The sequence below is a fragment of the Pocillopora damicornis genome, chromosome 11, assembly GCF_964200805.1.
Source record: "Pocillopora damicornis chromosome 11, jaPocDami1.2, whole genome shotgun sequence".
In the NCBI taxonomy this organism is placed as follows: domain Eukaryota; kingdom Metazoa; phylum Cnidaria; class Anthozoa; order Scleractinia; family Pocilloporidae; genus Pocillopora; species Pocillopora damicornis.
The window spans coordinates 10684086-10702758 of NC_142680.1; the positions used below are offsets into that span (position 1 = coordinate 10684086).

General features: G+C 38.8%; 3 pseudogenes; 2 read left to right on the forward strand and 1 right to left on the reverse strand.

Moving 5' to 3' along the window:
* The first annotated feature begins 14006 nt into the window (after window positions 1–14006).
* Window positions 14007–14680, forward strand: LOC149037457 (uncharacterized; annotated as a pseudogene).
* Window positions 14681–17032: 2352 nt separating this feature from the next.
* LOC149037458 (uncharacterized) lies at window positions 17033–17637 on the reverse strand (annotated as a pseudogene).
* Window positions 17638–17702: 65 nt separating this feature from the next.
* Window positions 17703–18446, forward strand: LOC149037459 (uncharacterized; annotated as a pseudogene).
* Window positions 18447–18673: the final 227 nt, after the last annotated feature.

The following is an 18673-nucleotide window of genomic DNA, read 5'->3' on the forward strand; positions in this document are numbered from 1 at the left end:
GCGAAGTCATGTTTAGATTGAACATAAACGCAAAAAGATGTGAAACCACGCGTTGATCATAGCAACCAGAATAGAGAACTTTCATCACGACATCTCCATGTGATCACAAAGCGCTTCACTATTTTTCCCTTTTATAAGATATGATCCATCTTTCATCATACTTTACTTTCATCATACGTTACTTTCACTGAAAGTAAAAAATTTTGATGAAAAGTAAAAAAGATGCAAATCTATGATTTGTTCGTAAAAACCCGACTGTTTAAAGACGACACAAACGATTTCATCGTGAAAACATATTCTTCAGTGATTGTCATTACAACCCTTGCTAAAATTTATTATTAAGACTAAAATAGATAACAGCTACACTTAACTTGAATTTGAACAAACCACGCTTTAATAACGTTTTGATAGTATTCGATTAATAAACCATGCTTTGATCATAGCAACCCGACTCAAGCGGACGCATGACCACGCTTCATCATGACAACATCGTCTGACTTTTTAGTAGTTTACACGCTTAGTTTACACTTGGAACGGAGTGACTATTCTTTGGAACGAAGTGACCAAAGGATGGAACGAAGTGGTCATGGAACAAAGTGGCCGTAATTCTCTTCAACCACCAATCCGTACAAAAGAGTGTCATCGTCGAACAGCTTGACTGTAGAGGTCAGACCGTTAATGTATTTCAGGAATAACAATGGGCCTAGTACTGACCCTTGTGGTACACCCGGGGTCACTGGGGAAGAGGGAGACGTTGCACCCTCACAGATGACGGTTTGGACTCTCTTGGTGAGAAGGGATTCCATCTAAGACAAAAGGTTTCCATGGATACCGTAACGCTCCAGTCTCATTAGTAAGCATTGACGAGGGACTTTATCAAAGGCTTTGGAAAAGTCTAACACAGCAGCATGAATAGATTTGTTTTGTTGTAGGGAACTGGCAATATCATGAATAGTAAGTATTAGTTGAAGTTCTGTGGATCTTTTTGATCTAAAGGCATGCTGACTGTCTGTTAGCAGGTTATAATGTTCAAAATGTTTCATCACATGGCTATGTACAGTGTGTTCAAGAATTTTCGATGCCATGCAGGTTAGAGATATAGGTCTGTAGTTGGAAGGATCAGACTTTTTCCCTTTTCTAAAGAATGTATGCATGCCCCTTAACTATGTACTCTTGCATTGTGCTTCGGTACTTCATGAGCAACTCTCCATCTTTAAGCAGTCGTTTCTTCAAAAGTTGTAACCTTTGTTCTGCCATCGGTTTATTGTTGGGGAGATAAGGTAATTCTTCCTGCCATGGTAGAGCAACTTGAAAGTGGTCACCCACTCTTTGTAGGGATTGTTCCATCTTGTCTAAGGCTTTGTTGTCTTCAACATCGCCATCGGTTTATTGTTGGGGAGATAAGGTAATTCTTCCTGCCATGGTAGAGCAACTTGAAGGTGGTCACCCACTCTTTGTAGGGATTGTTCCATCTTGTCTAAGGCTCTGTTGTCTTCAGTGGATGGTAGGGTATCTATTCCAACGGCAGAGTCACCAAAATCAGTTTTCCAAAGTTGCTCGAGTTGGCGATGTAAGATTTCATCATCTGTGTCGTGTTTAACATTTTCCTTTGGCTGAAGGACATTCACATGAATTTGAAGCTCTTCTTCGTTGCTTTCTGGGCATTTCGTGCTACTAACAGCTCGCTCCTGCTCCTTAGTGACATCTGCGTTTCTTTCCACTAAACCAGTTTCACTATTAAGGCGAGTTTCATTACACAAATGTTCAAACGGCTCAATGTTCGAGTGGACTCCCCTTTGCGTCAACTGACTTTCCTTTGTGCGGACAAAATTCACTGAACAACCGTGATCCCTTTACTGACCCTCCATTGGACCCACCACTGTCTATCCTAAGCTGTATCAGATAGCTATCGGCTCATCGTGGCCACCAGATTTACATTCAAGTGGAAGGAACAGGCCAGGATTCTCTTTGAGACCAATCAACAGCAAGACTTCTCCATTTTCTAGCACTGGAATGTCAATGTCTCGGAGATGAGGCCACCAAGTAAGGTCTTCTGTCTTCACAATACAACTTGTAGAAATTAGCATTAGCAACAGTAACTGATTCATCCAAGGACTTCATAACCAAATCTACAAGGCAACTTTCCACCTGAGCTGAGCCCGTCATTCCAGTCAATGTGAAACTAAGTCTATCTCCATTAAGCTTAAGCTTTTTTGCCAGCCTTTCATGGCACAGTGTCACCTCCAAACCATTGTCAAGCAGAGCATACGTTTCTACCATCCTGTCGCTACCTTTTCCTTGAACTTTAACAGGCAGGATCCCAAGACAAGCTTGGTTTTCTCCGGCCCCAGTGGCCGCTACAGTGGCTTCTCCATCATTGCCGGCCCCAGCAACATTAGGAGGCAAAGCATTTCCTTGTCTTGCTCGCGATTGTTGTTACCGTGATAATATAGGTAAATAATGTTTTACTGATGTTATAGATTGCACGATGGTCTTAAGGCTCGAAAAGATTTTTAAACTCCCCTCAAGGGTTCCTTGTCAATGTTGAATTCGACAGTTGGTGCTCTGTTTATATATACACCGTTTATTTGCCACATTGTAGAATTAACTGAATTAAAGGTCTATAAATTAACAATCAACAAATAGTTAACACTACTACTACTATAGAGACGATTAAAAAAATCATTAATAATTATTTACATATTCTCATATTTACTAGCGAATGAAAAAAGGAACCTGAACGCTGGGTCCAGCAACAACTCCTATCAGCGTAAATAATACTTCTATTGGAAGCCAGATGCCCAGACCTTGCGCAGCTATAGCATAACTTGTTTCTTGCCAAATATTCCCGTCTAGTGGCAATGTCTAGAACCTTGGTACAGTCACTGCAACGATGACTGTTTAAACCACAGTACACACAAGGAGGGGGGCCTTGCTGCTGCTGTATATTTCCTCCAGCCATAAAGTTTTTGTCTGGTTTCTTTTGGTGATTGTCTCGATTCCCAGGTACAGTGGGGCTTGGAGGGGGCAGGCTAAATTCCACTAAAGGCAGGGGGTTTCGGTCTGTGTACAAGCTAAAATTTTCATCTAACTCCTCAAGTCCCCATTTCTACCAATCATCATCTTTTTGGGCCATAGCCACCCTTATCAGACCCAATTTGTCCATTATGCTGTACACATAACTCTGAGCACCCTCTAATTTCTTCATTGTCGCTAAGGTTTAGACCCTCTTGGACAACTTATAATTAGTGTAAAACTCGTGAATCTCTTCGATTTTGTTGGAACTGGTTATGTTTGGCAAGCTTTCTAAGTTCCTAATTAAGGCCTGAGTGCCATTTCCAACTAAAACTTCTTATGAAACCAGTCTTCTTCGCACTTGTGTATTTCTTTTTTCTCTAAATTATCCAATACCTGCTTGAGCTTATTCCTTAGCTCGTGCACTGGTATTAACTCTTCTTTACGAACGTGTGCCCAAACTTTCACCTCTTTGACACTCAGTAGGTCACCTTTTTCTACTCCTTAGCGTAGTTCTCCTCGGCTTCGGCTTTATCCACCATATTTGTAGAATTTGTCACTAGATTCGTCGATAGCGTTGTTATTCAATTTCCTTAAGATTCTTACATTTTCGCTCACATGTATCGCTGTCCTGGCAGGGTTGCCAATTTTTCTTTTTTTTTCGGCTTTGAACAAGAGAAGAGATCACCCTTGGGCCATTACTTTGGAAACTGTGGAAAAAAACAGTGGCCATGGCAACCGAAATTTTATGTTACTCAATCAATTCTTTTTAAATCAATTGCAAAAAATTAAGTGCTAAAAAAAACAAATGAAAATAAGAAAAAAAAAGGAAAGAAAAGGTTTAAGATTTTTATATCAATTAAATTACCTGAGGATTTCATGCCTCTTGGTTTCCTAACAAGTTGAGAAAATATAAAATTCATTAGAGTTGGTCTACTAAATGGGGTGTACATCTTATTTTTAGCTGCTTGAACCCAACTTTGTTCCTCTTCCCGTTGTAAGACATTAACAACTGTATCCATTAACAACTGTCATTTCTTACCCTAGATCTTTTTCCTCTTTTAGTTTTGTTTGTTTGCTCTTATTCTACAGGAATCAATATGATTTTTAAGAGTATGTTGTCGATTACTTTAAATGTTGGTGCCCAGCCTAATTTTGCTGCAAGAAATGGATGCAAGAATGAGACACGCCAAGGGGGCAGGGTTTCCAATAGGGAAATGTACACACTGCGCTGTTTCCTCAGTCAGTGATGGTCATTATGAATAAGACGCACTAGGATTTTTGGTACTTGCTTGGAGAGATTTTGAATTTTGACCTTTTTAAATAATTAATTGAACAGTCTTTACACAGAGGGCTCATCTCACTGGAAAGTGGTATTTTGTAAAGCCCTGTAAAATAAAATAAAAGTCATCGTGGATAGATAACAAGTTAAAAACATTAAAAAAAAACTTTGAAATACACTTAATATGTTTGTAAAAGTTGCTTAATTGTAGAGGCTAAAAATCTTGACACTGACGTTACTAAATATATAGTTTTTCACTCTGCTTAAAGACAAGGAAATAGTCAATTTCTTTAAAAGAAGTGCCTAAAGGGTTAAAATCTAACTTTTACAATAAATAAACTTAATCCCTTATCATATTTAATGTTTGAACTATTGGTTCATTGACATGGGAACAAGCTTTGAGTAGTTGAGCTGCTGACTTTTGGTGGAAGGCATACTGCTCCCAGTAGCTTGATATTTTCGCTTGGATTGAGTGGTAATTTTCTTTTGTAGTTTGGTTAATTTTCTTTTAGAAACCAATCTAATCTGATAGGCCACAAGGTAGGCTTCCTTGTGCAGTAGGTGTACAAGCATATAAAGTGGCATCTGGACTCTTCCTGAGGCACGTTTGTTTGGGCCATTATGCCATCCTTCTATGTCATTATGGGTGAAGAAGCTCATTGCTTGTTCACGCTCCAGCAGGAGGGAGGCTAGGTAGTGCTTTGTACCCAGGTGCCATCGACATACTCTACAAACTTCTGCGGGGGTTCAGTGGTGGCTTGCAGCTGAAGTCTGGTATTTTACTTGGAGGCAGGAATGGCATAGCCATTATTTTTGCAGAGATACTTGAAGGTGCCATCATTTGATTGACATGCTGTCTGAAGACCAAGTTCTTGAATCTACAATGAAAAAAAATGTTGAAAAAAGATGGTTAGCAAATATTAAAAAAGATCGGACACTCCTCCCAATTTTTTTTGCAAAGTCAATCATGACCTGGTTAATCTTTGGGTTCTGTGGTAGGAAGTCTAGTATAGTCCTCATGACCTGAAACAAGATAAGGCATAGGTGTGAATGAATGTTTAGGGCTAATTTTGTTTATTAGTCAGCTTTGAAAAGTTCTTAGACCTATTTCATGTGGTCCTCACATCTAATACATGCATTGATGGTCCAGAGCTGGGTGAAGGGGTGGTGGCACAACTTGAAGGTACCATCTATAAACCAGGTTTTGGCGTTGCTGAGGAACTGAAGTTGTTTTTCAGTGGCAAAGACAAGATGGCGTCTACTGTTGACAGTTACATCTGCTTGAAAGAAGGCATCAGGAATGTGATCCTCTTCCAAACTAAAATTCAGCTACACTGGGTCTTTGGGCCTGTAATTTGTCGAGGCCAGTTTGCAGCTTGTGCCAATAACTTTAGTTTTGAAAGGCAGGGACATGGTCCATCAAGTTTCTCAAGGAAGACCTATGAAAATGAAGAGGGGACTTTTATAAGCTGCTGTCAAATCAAAGTCATCTAACCCACCGTAGATGATAAAATAATATTTAAGTCCCTTAATCCTCTAACCCCTAAGCAAATGGTCTTTTTGTAAAATTTAATGAATGCAAATAGGATATCCTTGTATGGTGCACCAATTGAAAGGTGTTGATCAGTAGACTTCATAAATCACATGAAAAGGTAACGAGGATCTTCGAAAGGGTTTACTTTGGGCCTCACGGATTACTGGCAGTCAACAACATTCACCCCTCATAACTTGATCTTGTATGTGTATCCATTGCTGTCTATCAATTTTACTTCGCCTTACTTTGAGCCCTGCACTACCATCTTGTAAGTTACAGGGAATTCACCAGCTGGACATTCATGATCAGTGGGGTCCTCAATCGCGTCCTCAAAATGGTCTATTGTCCCATCTGAAATTAAAGTAACACAGAGGAGTCAATAACTTTTCGTTTAATTTGTCTCTGTGATAATAATGAAATGAATAATCTTTTTTGTTGCTTCTATTTGGTGTCGTAAAAATCATAAAATCTAAACTGTTATATTCCACAAATACATGTCTATGAAATAAAATTTTAATTACCAACAGTGCTGTCCTCAACTTGTTCTTGCAAAAACTGTCCAAGATTCTGTCCCCATGATACCTCAATTGTTGGTGGGTGGAGGGGCTCAGAGCTGTTTGACAATGAATCAAAGTTTTCCAGTATAGAGCTTGCAACAACAGTCTCTCTGGATGTGCAGCCCCACTCTTCAGCACGGAATTCACAGTGCCACTCTATTTCTGTCCCAGTCTTAACAGCAGCATGGTAGTGGTAATGTAAACCAATTTCCCAATAATGAACAAGCTTTTAGAGAAAAGATGTTTGATATGGAACAGACGTGGTAGTTCCCTTGCTGTTGGTCAGCAATTGACGGTTCTGTTATTTGATGCTCTTTTCACTAGCTCTCCATCAGATAACTGCAGTGATAAAGAACACTTTGCTGCCATGTCAGGGTTACATGAATCCCTTTCCTGGACCAGTGGAGATAGTTGATTAAACTGTGCTCCTAGCTGCTTTTCATCTTGAACCCCTTTTATGCCCGTCAAGGTCCTGGCAGTCAAAGTAATTTTTTTCATTCAGATACGCATATCTTGAACTTGTTCCTGAGCTTATCTGTGCTGAACAGGAAGTTACCATCTTCATATTTCTGGCCCAATTCTTTGAACACATCAGCATGTATTACTGTGTTCTAAAACTTTTCCGTGTTCGTGAAAATCAACTTCTTGTAATAGTACTTACTACTACATATCACATCTAAATTATTGACATATCACTTTTCCCATATGCTTCTCTGTCCCTTTCTCTTCTTTTTCCTTGAACTGCACACTTCACTCTTTTTACTGACTCCTGTATTGGATTCATTTGAATCAGCCTCTTTGTTGTTTTTTGGAGAATAGCTGTGGAACGATGCAAGAGGAGAGTTGGTGGAGCTAGTGTCACAGTTGGATTCCTCATCTCTCAAGTTTTTGGGCAAGTCGGGTAAATCTTTGCACTACGATGCTATTTTCTCCTTCAGTTTTTGATTTGAGCACAGTGTAATAGTATGCAAATAATGCAAAATACATCAAATTAATTTATGAATTGAGTTCAGTGTGACAACAGCATGCCGTTTCAAACGGCAAGCGTTGCGGCATGGCAAGGCCTGCCATGCTAAGTAGTTGTGCCAAACCTGATTCAGCTGTGCGCATGAGTTACAGCCATTCAAATTAAATTCATAAAGAGGTTTATAGAAAATGTCATGAATCTATATGGTTCATAAATATGAGATCAGAAAAAAATGTTTTTGAGTGAACAAAAATTGTTTATTTGTAAATCATTTTAATACTATGTTGACACGATTGTACCTTATCAAAACAACACACTTTCGATACTGGAAATAATGTCATTTAAAAACAGGAGACAGTAAAAACCCACATAAAATAACCAGAGGCTTAGGAACCACTAGGCTGTAATGTGCTATCTAAGCACCCACTAAACAAGAACTACTTCAGTCTGAGAAATTGGACCAGTTATTGTATAAAAGGTTTTAAGCTTTATAGGGTCATTCTGAAAACATCCTAAGTTGACTTCGAGTACCAAATTTACTAATGCAAGAAAAATGTGTAGTATTATCAGTTAGTACTCAATCTATGATCTACATTGACACTTAATAAATTACCACTGACTAGGTCACTTATCCCCATAAAAATCCATTTTTTCTTAATTCTGTTAAAGAAACCTCTTTTAGTTCCTCGAATGCCGTCATGAGAGTACTCTTCCTGTCAACTAAGATGTATTGGGTCATTCTTCCTGACACTCTGTTGACTCTTTGCACAGATTTCTTCCTTTGAAAAACTTGTTTGGGATAACCCTTTAGATCTCACTTGGATTTGATATGTAAATTTCTTGACAGCAGGCCAGTTTTTTCAGCAGGTTTATCTATTTCTGGACAAACTTGGGAGGTGGGTTGGGTGTTGTCAACTTGGGAGGTGGGTTGGCTGTTGTCAACTTGGGTGGACTGGCTGTTGTTCACTCGTTCATTCTTGCCCATGTATGAACTTAATAATTCTAAAGGAATTGAAATACCACATTGAAATTACATCTTAGTAATGCATGTTAACAAGTTAGGGATTACGTCACATTGATTCCCAAAAAAATATGTAACTGTGGAGACTGCATGGAAGTGTTATAAACGCTGCTGATTGCTGGCATTTCTGTTACTAATCCAGTGATTGTGAATTAAAATTACACATTGAAATTACATTTTAGTAATGCATGTTAACAGGTTAGGGATTACGTCACATTGATTCCCAAAAAAATATGTAACTGTGGAGACTGCATGGAAATGTAGTAAAAGCTGCGGATTGCTGGCATCACTGTTACTAATCCAGTGATTGTGAAAGATCATTAATATGAAAGGCATACCTTAAATAAGCTAATCACTAAAAATCACTGTTTTCTATTTTTTAAAATAGAAATAGGCTCATGTAGATCATTTTCGCCGAGATAGTTATTCAATTGCACAAACACTGTTTTTTCTATCAATTTAGATAGAAACTTTAAATTTGACACAGGGTGAAATTTACTAAACTGCTCAAAATCTGCATTTACCTTCTTGAGAAGAGGTTATAGCAGTGCGATCTTAAGTTCCTTGGGCTTCCTAAGTTCCCTGTATCCTTTACAGGATAATAAAAACAAATAACAAATGAGGGTCTGTCCAGCAACGATTCGAAGTTATTGCTTCTTACACAGCCTTAGATCCTTCGCTAAAACTAACTTGGTAAAAAAACGGCCAAAAAATCCTCAAACTATGCACATGGCGTGGGAAACTACGCCCCAGGTATATTGTCAGCGGCGCGGAGAAGTTTATTTAGGAGAAGTCAGCCAGTCTTGTAGTCTACACATCCTACTACAATCTGCAATGTTCTGCAAGTATTCACTGAAAATAAAGGGTTATACAGAAATAGGCTGTGCTACGCCAGATACGAAAAACCACTAGAAAACCACTCTTTAGAAGTGGCCAAAAACTATGTGGAAACGTATTCCACATCTAATGAAGCAGCACTATACCCCGAGGAAAGGGTAACTAAAATAAACCTAGTTACATAATATGAACCCCGTTTGAGTGTCAATATCATAGCCAATCCAAGAAAATTTTCTCTCGGGCTCCCAACTTGACTTTTCTTTGTTAATTTCGAAGCCACAGCGTGCAAGATCCGCACGAACAATGGAACTGTTAATCTTAGCAGAATTCAACGAGGAACCCGCCCCTATGCCGTCATCAAAAAATAGAGCGATTGGAATTCCTTGTCCCCTCCAGTGGGCTTCCAAAGTTTTAGGAGCTTGGTGAAAATAAAAGGAGCACTAGAAAGCCCAAGAGGTAAAACTGTACATTGAAAATATCTGTCAACACCTGTGTCAAAATCCCACGAGAAAACCAAATATTTGTGATGGTCCGAAAAATATCTACATGATGATAACCCGCTTTCAAATCAAATGAGAATACAAAATAATTTTTGGATAAGGCACTCTTGATGGTATGTAGGCCTTCACACTTAAACTTCTGCTTAAATATATGCAAATTGATATGCCTTAAATCCAAGATCAATCTCTTTTTACCATTAGCTTGAACAGAAACAGACAACGGATTGACGATATCCGGAGGAGAGAATATTTCCTCGACGCGATTGTCACGTAAGAGTTCCGAAATAGCCTCAGTAACAAAACCCGTTCTTCCAGGGCGGATGAACTGTTCTTACAATGGTGAGGTGGCGGCGTAGAAATAACTACTGATAACACTCAAGATAAAATCTGGTGCTCCGATGGAATGCCAAAACGCAATAGATCTAGACAGCTTCCCTTTAACAGAAACCTGTGGGATAACAGAGTCATAGCTGCCACCAGTACCTGGCGATTCAACCTCATGGTTCTCAGAATCCTGGACGAGACCTTGACGGGAAAGATTTTCCGAATCACACAAAGGGTTTATAACGGAAATGTCACACTTACTTTGTTCGTTAAGGGATTGATTCTTCAGTCATCTACAATCAAGATTACCTCTGGCGGCCCCTGAACGAGCAATCTGACTGCATTTGGACTTCCAATGCCCAAATCTGCCACAAGCGAAACAATTTCCAGGTCTTGATGGGCGATCAACCAAGGAGCGATTAAACAAGTTTAAACGATCACGCTGGCCACGCCAGGAACTGAGCCCGGAGGAAGCTCTTTGGCTCGGTGGAGCAAAACGTGAACTCGAAGGGCGGAAAACTGAGGAGACTTGCTTAGCAGTCTTTCTAGTGGAGGCAGACTTCAAAGCTTTCTCAGCTCTTTCTTCGGCGCGACGTATCTTCTTTCCATCATCATCTTCTGCCATCTCGTGCTGTGAATATTCCTCGACTGTTTTCCAACCAAATTCAGATTTATCTGCTAATAGAATTAACGTTTGTCTATTTGTAAGGAGTAACGTACCTTCTGTTAACGACTCCTTTGCTTTCTCAACAGCGTTTGTTTCAAGGTGTGTCTTCGCTTCCTCCAGGGAATCCTGCAGTTTTGAGTTAAACTTGTACTGAATTTCGTTCCCTTTGCGTTTAAATGACTTCGGTTCTTCTCTTCTTAACTTCTTTACTTGTCTCAGTTGTTCGTCTACAGCTTCGGCGTTAGCTCTTTTCAAATTTTCGGCTGAATCGCTCACTAGTTTAGAAATTTGTGTCAGTAATGCTCTATTATTATCCGCTAAGGAGTTGCTGATAAAATCTCGTACTTCTTTTGTTACTGACATGGTTGACGACAATGGGTTAAATACTAAGAAGACTGTAAAAAGAAAGTGGCCCAACCTAAGACTGACCGATGTAGAATGTAGCACTTTTCATTGAAGAAGAATAAAGGTAATTAGTAGCGTTATCTTAATTGAGCTATATTGTTTAAAAATCGGTCAGATGTAAAATTAAATTACCTTTTAAATGTTGGGTTTTTGCTTTGTGTCAAGACTGAAAAGCGGCAGATTTACGAGCTTCGACCATCAATTTCGCCATGAAAACAAAATAACATTGCAGAAATATTCCTTTTTAGCCTGTGTTTGCCATAAGTTTCAGATAACACGTTGGTAAAGTCTATTTACTTTTCGAAAAGCTGAAGTATACGTAAGTACACGCTCAGTTCCAACTCAGCTTTACCATAACAACACTTCAATGCTTAGAAGTGCCAGCTGTTCGATGGTGTCACCATGCGCCCTCCAGCAAACTTCAGGCTGACCTTCCCAGCATCCGCGGTACACACACTTCAGAACACTAAACTTTCGTCCCAGTTAAGAAAGCGGTCCTCGAAGTCCAACAAGGAGCCATCCTGCGGCTTTCCCAGTCCCTGTAGCTACACATGGCCAACCGCATCTATCAGCTTCAAGTTCGGTGGTACGGCTTGGCAGCCAAGCTTCACTGCGCGATCTAAAAAGCAATGTCTTCAAAGGCAGCTTGCACCTTTGTCATCAATATGGGCCCAGCTGATTTCTGCCATGATCTTGAATTACTTGGGCTAGTGGTTGAAACCAATTTCAAGGTGGAGAAATCAAAGAATCGACTCGCCAATCATAAAAGCAAAGCAGAACGTGCTTGATAATTTCCATTTCTCTCAAGTCCGTGACTGACTGTATGAAGGTAAAATTAGCAGTGAATACAACAAATTAATTTATTCGTATTACAGGGAAATTGTAATCAATGTCCGCAAGGTTGTTTAACTTATTGACAAAACCTTTGAACAATATACGTAATGTTTATTATTTTTCTTATATCTCCTACCATCGTTTTGCTCTTTGAGACGATTTAAGCTGTTCTATTTTCAGTTTGGTCATTATTAATTCTCATACTCGTGAAAGTTTTATAAGCCTTTTCCCTGAGCTGTTTCCTCTGGCGATTCTCTTATGTTTCCTCACGAATTTGATATCTCTCTTCTGTCCTTGCCAAATGGAGGTCAATGGCTTTCTGTTCATAGTATTTCTTCTCCAGGTCAGAAAGTTGTCGCCAGTCCTCTGCAATGCTTTGAATTGATTTGAGGAACGTTATCCTTTCTTTTCGTCTAGGACTCTGATTATTTTGCGCTCTCTAGAAGCAATTAAAAGTAAAAGCATCAGAAATTATTTCACTTTATTGAATTCTCTATAATAAGTTAAGTCAACTAACCTCTTTAAATTTCTCATTGAGATATGCTGTCCAACCATTTGGTGGCTTTTTTGGGGGAAACCATTGCATCTTTTTTCTTCTTGTGAACTCTCATCTGAGATTTGTTACCACTCTCATCAACTGGGCCCCTTTTCACTTCTCTTATTATTCTCTTCAGGGCAGCAAAACCAGAACTCTCTTTACTTAAACATAGTACAATCAAATTTCAGCATACAGATATTCTTTTACTGTTCTCAAGAAGTGATAATATGACATTAGACTGTGATCATGACCTGTATGCTTGATAATATCTTAGCATTATCACAAGGGAAAAGAATCTGATCATTTACCAAATGTTTGTAGCCTGTATGATATTATGACAAGAAATTAGATTCTGATCATGAAATAAGGCATTACCTAACTCGCAACCGTTCAACAGACTGCTGCATTGCACCACACGCGCCTGTTGACAAAGCTGTGAGAGGAATCCGGTCTACTGCATGCTCTTCCACGTTGAGTGGAATTCTTTCTTTTACTACCCAGTCAATAAAGCTCAGTCTCACAACTGTCCATTCCCTTTGGTAGGCCATAACCAAATCACTATTAAGCTTTGAGCAATCACTTTTGACATCATCTTCTGAACACACTGTTGATATTTTTAAAACATGTTCACCTACCAGGCATCCTTCGAACTAAAACAAAGTCCATCCTCTTTAGTTGCAGCAATTGCCTAACCACACTTACACTGAACACAGCAACTGGATGATTTGGTCTGCTATTAGGCTTAGCTACATAATTCCTGAAAAATCGTCTAAAATTTTGTCCGGAATTTTCCAAGCAAAAGCTCTAAAATTCTTTTAGAAATGTCTAAAATTCTCCAAAAACTCCATAAAATTCCCCAAAATTCTTATAAATTTCGTTTCTTAGAGCGATAACAAGAAACAATGAGTTGTAAATCGTAAAACATCATTTATTGTCATTGTTTAAAAGTTGCAAAAACATCAATTAACGTTTGCTTATATATGTATTCATCTTTCTTTTTAAACGAATGTCCTATGTAAACTTTCTCTTGAATCAACAAGACAAATGGCGTACAAGACTTCAAGGTAAAACCTTCACATTGAACCTATCCCTGAGACTCTGACCAGCTCCTGATCAGTCACTTTAATAATAACTAGAACAATTTCCGCAAAGTATTTCCGTTGTTCTGCTTTCCAAATCAACGAAATAGAAAACTATCAATATGTTGCTTTAGCCTCCAAACTAGCGACTTTTTATACGCAGCATGAAGGCTGCCTCAAGATAATCTTCAAGGCCCTCATGCTGCTGGTCCCCAAACATGGTGACCAGCAAAGAAAAAACCCGCTTTGCAGCAGCTGATGATGGTTGAAAGAGAACCATCTTCTGCACAGCAGTAGCCCAACATGGTAGATCCTGCGCGGTAGCTTTCCACCAAGGGAGCGTGTCTGTCAAGTCGTAGAAGACATCAGGTGTAGAATTGGCGTTGGCAATGTAATCTGAAGGCAGCTTGCTCGCATCTCTGCGGGAATGTGCATGTAGCACGCAGATGGTTTTAAAAGAAAGGCAAAACACTCCTGACAGGTTCGTCTGGGAATGTCCAGCAGATAACTGCAGAAAGCGTAGATCAGTCAGGGCTGGATCTTTCTTTGAAGCCTCCAAGATTCCACTCGCACAATGGTTATACAACATCTTCCTGTGGTCCATTGGCAAATCCAACCAAAGACACTCTCTGTTAACTGAATTATCACTTCGAACCATCGTGACTTTACTAGACAAAATCTGCAATATCTGCTCCATGAAGATCTTAAACGGTAACTTCACGCTGGGTGGCCGAGGGAAAGCAGTGGAAATTGACAAGTCAATGTTTGGCAACAAGCGAAAGTACAACCGTGGACGCGTTTCTGAGGGCCAGTGAGTATTTGGAATGGTAGAGTGAGATATCGGGCGAAGTCTAGTTTTTCGTGTTCCAGATCGCTAACGAGAGACCATGGGAACCAGACTAGTGTGCGAGTTCATTGAACTTGGCACCGTGAGTTCTCGCCATACTTCAACCTAAACAATGTAGGTTACATCCACCTGATGGTCAACCATTATAAAAACTTCGTCAACCCTTATACTGGAGCACACTGCAACACCATAGAGGGACTCTGGGGTCAAGTGAAAAGGAAGCTGAAGGTAATGAATGGGACCACAAGAGCCAAACTGGAGTCTCAGATCTGACTATTGGCTGGAGACAGATTCAATCACATGTTGTCCCACATAGCAGAGATCGTTCCACCGAACTAAGTTAGCTTAGTTCAAGCTTAAACAAACGGCTCCTCTAAGAGCTGCGTTGATGTTTGTTATAAATAAAAAAAAATTAAATCTAATAAAACGCAAAAAGGTATACTTTAATATTTTAATTGTCACAATATGCCAAAAGGCGATGATTGCAATATTATAAACAAAAAAGTAAAATGAAACTTAGTAAATAAATTTAGCAACAATTGTTAAATTTTTAAAATTGATTGCTTTGATGAACGCATAATGCTTTTGAAGTTAATTTTTTTTTATATTTTGTTTAATGAAAACAAAACATATTTCGGATGAAACATCATCCATTGTTGGGTAAAAAGAAATAAATTGAAATTATGCAATAAACAGTATAACAAAGTGAGATGTTAACAAGAATAATTTTAAAAATTAATATTAAGTATTATATTAATTATTAATATTGATGTAACTTACAGTATTATTACTGAGAGTTAAATTAATATTTTTGTAAAGGAAAAGAAGTGTGCACACTTCAAATACAATTATATTGACTCAAGGGGGAGGTACAGTTTACAAAAATTTTACTTCAATCACAAGAGCTTTTCCTTGGCAACTTTAAAATAATTGCCATTTTGTCCAGTTTGCCTTGCAATTGTGACAGTAGTGCTTCGAAGTTGGTCTTATTCACAATTTTTGCGATTAGAAAAACTCCGTCCTGGATATGATGTCAGCTATGACGTGACAATAGTCAAGCCTTGTTGAACACTTTGACCTGATTGTCCCTACTGACGATTATTTCTTATGAGATTTAAACTATGGTTAACTGTCATAGTACCTACAAAAATACAAAAGGGATAGGAGTAAGCTTCTGCAAGCTACCCAAAAACGAAAATTTAAGGAAACTTTGGCTGGTAAAATTGAAATGCGAGGATGTTTTGCTGAAACCCAAGAGCTGCTATGTCTGCTAGGATGACTTTATCAAGGAACACTTAAAGCGGAATATTCAGGTATGAAAGTTGTGCTCTCTGACCTTTGCTTCAAACTGAAGGCTATGTTTTCCTTTCACACATTCAAAATGTATTTTTCTTTAATTGTTTTTAAAGAACCACTGTAATGGGAGCAAAACAAACTGAGGCCTGCATTTGTGATTGACCGTGTGTGACCAAAGGTGACTTTTGCCGTTTTTTCCCAACAATTTTTCCCAAGCAATTTTCATAATTATCTTATAAAGGGCATGTGAATATTTGTCAATTTTAGAATCACTTAAAAAAATGTCTTCTCGTTCACTGTATTGATATGAATACAATGAGGAAAACCATTAGTGTGTTCAATTTTTTGTTCTTGTCAAAAATACAGTCCCTGATCTCCCAAAAAACACCGCACCCATTCCATGCTCATCTAATAAAGATCCTCTTGCATGGCACGTATTCAGATTTTGAAAAAAATTAAGCAAATACAAAAGGTGAATAATCGGCCTAAAATGCCACCAGCATTTCTATGTCAATGACAGAAGCATATGATTGAAGCGAGTTATGCTATCCTCCATTTGCATTCTCGCAGAGTGTGGTAATAGCTGTTTCAATGTCTTGGCTACTGCTGAAAACATCGAATATCTTCTTTTCGGGGAGCTGTGGAAAAATTTATTTGAGTGTTTTAAATCCAGAACTGTTATATGCTGTAGTAGTATATGAACCAGAAGATGAACTACTAAGAAGAGAAGTGGGTATATCACTTGTTGTGAAAGGATCAGAAAGGCTAGTTGCAATATAAGAAGGAGGTTTAACAGAAACAGAGTTTGCATCTGATGCTTTAACAGCAGTGGTTATCTTGATAGAGCCACTGTCAGTGTACTTGGTTATTTTTGTTTGTGTTGGTTCACCTGGGTCTTCAGAATCCTTCTCACTGTCTTTCTTGTCATCTCCATCATCAGAAATTGGGTTAGCAAAACCTTTGAAATTATGATCATAGTAATCTGATGAAGAACAAAGATAAAATGTTATCCTGTTGTATGGTGTAACCAGTTCAGCTTTGTATTCTTGTAAGCTGAATGCTTAGTCAGATTCTCTAGGTTTATTTACTTCTATCTCATCTGGGTACAGCAAGTTGTATGTTAAAGGAGTGCTATGAGTAATTTCATTAGCAGTATGCTTCGAGTGCTCTGCTACTGCTAACCTTAATAGCTCCTTCCCATCTGCTGTTCTACCAATTCTTACAGGGAGAGTTTTTCCTCATTGGGGCTTAAGCATATTTTCCTCTTCAGTATATCGCATGATGCCAATGTTGATGGCTACAGGTGGGTCTTCTTTTTCAGTCATCCTCTTAGTTTTCTTGCTCTTTTTTTGAAGTGCGACTTTCTCTCCTCTTTTTTATTATCAGGGTGAGCGTCTTTGCAGGCTTATGTCATTCAGCAGGAAGGTTGACATCAGAAACCTCTTGAGTAGCAGGTGTCGAGATTGCACTTGGTATGACAGGTGGAGATGGAGGGGAAGGTACTGGCTGTGGTGGAAGGGCTTCATCCGATGAGGAGTCAGTATCACTGTCGATTACTGATGTTCGAAAGTATTTTACTTCAGATGGAACCCTGTGGCAATCGATGTCCTCACATAGTAAGATGTGCTTCGAAGTTGAAAGCCAACAAACTTTGTGATGTTCCAGAAAGAGCTGGTTACTTTTACGACCTAATAGCAGTTACAAGCTGTCGTCTTGTTGTGCGTGGAGAAGAGGTGGACTAAATCACGGACAGTGATGCAATCAGCTGGGCGGCGCCTCGCGATTGGGGCTTTTGCCATCTTGCTGTGGGTGTGATTGGCAATACGATGTTCATTCTGCTTAAAGATAATGCTTTTGTCATGCAGTGATATTTGCTGGTTTGAAAATTGATCTCGCTGTGCTAATGTATGGTACAGTATAAAGGGGTGCTTCATCCATTTATAGACACAGAAATGTTTTAATTCTTTCTTTTAAGATTCATCCAGCTGAAAGCAAATGGATGGAGTTTAACGCCCATGTCAAGCACCCCATAGGGAGAGAACTGAATTCTATGGTAAATGAAGACCTCTTGAATATGGATGATGACATGATCAAGTTCTTCGTGTCATGGTTTGCATCTAGGGTTCCAGATATTGGAATATGACAAGTAATGAGCCTTTGGAACAATCATACTATTCCCGGTTAACATAGACACATCCTACTCTAAAAGTTACATTTATGTACCAAAGTACGAAATGTTCTTTCAGGCGCTGGAAAATGGAAACAAAAGCTCCCTGCTTAAAAATACCACATTCAAATCACAAACATCTCAAATTGCTGGCAGAACTGTAGTCCTATAGTTCTTATATTGGTAATAACATATTGTTATACTCCGTATTGTTAATCATGCTGTTGTTAAAACATGTTTTTATTTGTATTTTCAAAGAGGAAAGGAGTTCCAAACAAATGCACAGTGGACAATAACAAGACTTTTGTTTTCCCATCTATACACAAACTTCCCACAAGTGCAGCAGCTGCTGCTGCTCATGAAAATGAAGGTGGGCATGTGACTTTTCTTGAAGTATTTAGGGTTGACCTCTTTACTGGAAACCACGAGCTCCAGAAACTGCATAATGATAACTTCAAAGCCATTTATCCCACCTTTGATGGTTTCTTCTATAGTCTGGTAAATGGCAACCATTACCCTCTCCAACAACGGTTACCCTTTTTTATTGACCAAACAACAGCATTAAATCCAAAATGATTGTTCTATCAGCAGTCATGATGATAAAAACTACTTTTCCTGTTGAATGTCGATGTTTATTTCTCTGAAAATCTAACAATTCTGAAAAGTTGTAAAGATATATTATGAAATACCTTAGTATTTCTCAGTACTGTAGTAACAAGCATGGCATTAATATTTTCATATTATACTGACAACTGCTGGAATTTATTTGCACACAATCTCATATATAAAATTGTCCTTTAGAG